Raw genomic sequence first — 3,771 nt, 5'->3', positions numbered from 1 at the left:
TATTTGATCTTCCCTGTCTGAACCGTTGAACTCAGGACTTGGAATGCAGCATGGTGGCATGAGGCTTGCTGGCTCCTTCTGCAGCACTGACAACAAAATTGAGTGCCCAGTATCCCAGGGTAGCTTCACTAGTGGTTAGGGGTTCGATCTGTGATGTTATTTTATATAATTTGCCATGCACTCCCCACGCATGGTAAGAGAGGGATGAAATGAATGAGATCCCTCCATTACAGACTTTATTCATCAATATTGTTAGATTTTTTTTCCCAAAATTTTCAGCAAGTCATTAGCTCTGATGCAAAGCTCCCAACGCCACATTTCTGTTACAACTCCACTTCCGTTTCCAGATGGCAAGCACATTTCTGTGCTGTGACTCCAGGGCACAGGATGCTGAATGCGCAGGGCTTGGCTCTCACTGCGGCTCTGCTGAGGAGCCATCAAAGGCATTCACCATTGTTCCAGTCCCATTCTCTGGGGCTGCTCACAGATCCTGCAGCCTCCTGGGGCACATACTTGTAGAATTCCTTGGATCTGCAGAGGGGTTGCTATTATGCTTTAATAATGGTTTTCAAGACTTCAGGAATTCTATCAAGGGGACACCCACAGTTCAAAAACTGAAGGTAAGCAAGAACAAAAGTCAAACATAAATTGAAAATGTGAAGACCCTGGAATGGATTGATTTGTGACCCCAAAATGATATACCAGGTTCCAACCCCCATTGCCTTGTTTGGAATTTGGGTCTTTGCAGTTGTTATATTAGTTAGGGTTTTCCAGGAGAACAGAACAGAGCCAACTAAGTGTGGTGTGTGTGTTCTGTTGGATTAAGTAATACCATAGAAGGTTATATAGTTCAACAATAGCTGATTACATGCTGGGAATTTGAGAACCCAGTAACCTCTTAATTCACAAGACTGGAAGCTTCAAAACCAGAAAAACAGATGAGCCATCTCCCCAGCTTTCTCTTTCACCAATTTTATTCTCTTTGGGCCCTCAGCCAATTGGCGGGTGCCACACACATTCCAGATGGGGCTTTCTTCCTTTGTTGCTGTCCCACATCTCTGGCAACATCTTCCCAGATACACCAAACAAGGAGCTTTATTACTCCCTGGCATGTCTTTTGGTCAGGTTGAAAATATGGAGCAAGCGTCACAATTGTCACCAAGGTGGGCTCTAGAACTGAGGCCATCTCACGCTTAGAGTGAGCCATCAATCCAGCAATCCAGGTCCCTAGAAGGAGAGGAAGACTTCTCTCACAGAGATGTTCAGAGCTGCAGAAACAGAGTGACATGTCTACAAGCCAAGGAACATCAAAAGTTGCCAGAAAACCATCATCAGATAAAGACAGTCACAGAATGTGTTCTTTTTTTTTTTAACAGAACTTGCCTCAAGTTTATTTGTAAAAACAGCATAAGGTCCTGAACATCTGCAAATACTGTGTAGGTGTTCACACCAGTCCATCTGTCTTCACACTGGCAGACTGCGACATTTTTTATGGGGCCTTCACAGGGGCCTGGGCACTTCTGGGAGCCTGAGCTGCAGCTGAGGCCTCTGCCTTGGCTTGAACCTTGGGCTTTGTTTTTTGGAGCCTACGACCCCTGGCCATGTAGGTTCTAATCCGCTTCCCAAGCTTGGGGTGAGCAATAAAGAAAGCGAGACAGGTGAGTTTGCGGCTGGGGCCCTTTGGCACCTTGGGCTTCACCACCTGGGGCTTCACCAGGGCCTTGATGGCCTCCGCACGTGCACTCAGGGCCTTGATGGCCTCCGCACGTGCACTCACGGCCTTTGCATTCTTTGCCTGCATCTTCTTCAGGCCTTTCTTGTTATGCTTCTTGGCAAAGCGCATGTTCCTCAGGAACTTGGGGTCAACCCCCTTGAGAGATTCGTATCTTTGTGACCCGGGTTTCTTGATGCCGTTTCTGTGCCATTTCTGGGACTGGTTGTGTGTGGTGTGGTTCTTGGACTTGGCCATGGCTGGACGGTAATCGGCGGCTCCCGAAGCGCCTGCGACCGGAAGAGAAAACCAGAATGTGTTCTTTCGTAGGGGTCTTCAGAAGGGACCAAGCCTGTGACACGGTGAATATTTCAGACGGCCACGCTGCAGAGCTGTGAGGACAATGGTCTTTCATTTGGAGTCACTCAGCTTATGGTCACTTATGGAAGTCACAGGAAATTTATACAAACCCACCATGCAGAGACATGACTCTCATGCTCACAGTCCGGCAAAACTGTGAAGACAAAACAAGCAAACAAACAAAAAGCCTTAACAGCTCCCCTGCCTCAGTTCCCCGCTAATCCAACTCCGCCTTCCAACTACCCTAGTTAGTAACACACTAGTGCCTGATCCTGACCTACGCTTCCAGAAGCTTCTCACCTTCAAGACCCAATTATCCCTCTCTTTCCTTCACATTTTCTCCTGTGCCAAGGCCTCTACTAGTGAACATCCTACAGCTGCTCATGAATTTGCTCACAGCGTGACAGAAACCAATAATATGAGTGTTTCCCTGCTCAGGAATCTTCTTAATTTTAAAGTGGTGGGAACAGGCTTCTGCCAGCAATTCTCTCTGCTGCTGGAGTCCTTGGAATTGGCCTGTGAGCAGAGGGTAATTTTGCAGGGGCTCTTCTCCCACTCTCCGGCTTCCTCGGCTTTCCTCCTTCACTTCTCCCCCAGGGACACTGGTTTCTGCCGGCTTGTTGGAGCAAAAGTCTCACTAGGAAGCAGGGGCCAAGCTGGCTAAGGCTGACCAGCCTAAAAGTTACGGATGAAGGAGAGCCGTGGAGACAGACATGCTCTGAAGGAGGAGAGGTGTGCAAGGCAGAGTCTGCAGAGTAACAGGACTGATAAAATGTGATCCTATAAGAGAAGAATCTATCTGGACTGGGTAGGCAAACAATAGAGGTCATAGATGCTGAGTTGGATACCTCAACAGACCCATTCCGCTACAGAAGGCCTAGAAGAACTTGGGGTGTCTTTGGTCTTAAGTTTACATTTAAGGGCCAAGAATTTGAAGTCTTCTGTAAGAATATAGCAGCTGCTAAGATAAAGATGCATTCACCAGCAAGACTCAGAAGCATGTAAACCACATTGCACTCTCTTCTGATTTCTTCATATCTGGGCTGACATAAAAGGTACCACCCATTCATTCTAGGGGGAAGGGTCTTTCCCCTCAGTTCAGTTAACCTTTTCTAGAAATGCCTTCACAGATCAGCCCGAGGTGTGTCTATTCATTAATTCCAGATCTTGACAAACTGATAATCCAGACTATTTGGCCTTTGAGAATGCTCAACCAGTAAACAGGCTTGCCACCAAGCTCAACTCCCTGAGTTCAATCCCTGCCACCTACAAAGAGAGAAATGATTCCTGTAGGTTGTTTTCTGACTTCAGCATACCGTGGCACATGCACAGGCACACAAACCCATACAAAATCAGTGTAAATTTAAAAGTCTTTTAAAGATCGACTATCACAAAAGGTCTTTTACAGTGATCAAATGTGAACAAAACGGATCGGTAATTGTAGGACCCAGGGAAAGACAAAAGCAGGAGATACCATGTTCCAGCTTGCAGGGATTTCAAGGGAGCAATAATAGAACACTGAGCCATATGCAAGTCTGTGCTGCCATGCTTGCTGAGCATCTATAATGATGGCGTGAGCACAGTCACCAAACACTTTCAGCCCTAACCACAGAAGTTCAAGTTTCTTCTTAGCATTGCATGCTAGGTCTGTGGAAGTAAATTGGGAACAGATTAGAAGGAGAGAGGCCTAGAGTGTGCAC

At 46.8% G+C, this 3,771-nt stretch overlaps 1 pseudogene; it reads right to left on the bottom strand.

The window, feature by feature from the left end:
* Window positions 1–1,489: 1,489 nt before the first annotated feature.
* LOC101979587 lies at window positions 1,490–2,015 on the bottom strand (annotated as a pseudogene).
* Window positions 2,016–3,771: the final 1,756 nt, after the last annotated feature.

The sequence above is a fragment of the Microtus ochrogaster genome, chromosome 19, assembly GCF_000317375.1.
Source record: "Microtus ochrogaster isolate Prairie Vole_2 chromosome 19, MicOch1.0, whole genome shotgun sequence".
Classification (NCBI taxonomy): Eukaryota; Metazoa; Chordata; class Mammalia; order Rodentia; family Cricetidae; genus Microtus; species Microtus ochrogaster.
Note: the sequence above shows the minus strand (reverse complement) of the source record. Positions and strands in the feature narration are given on the sequence as shown.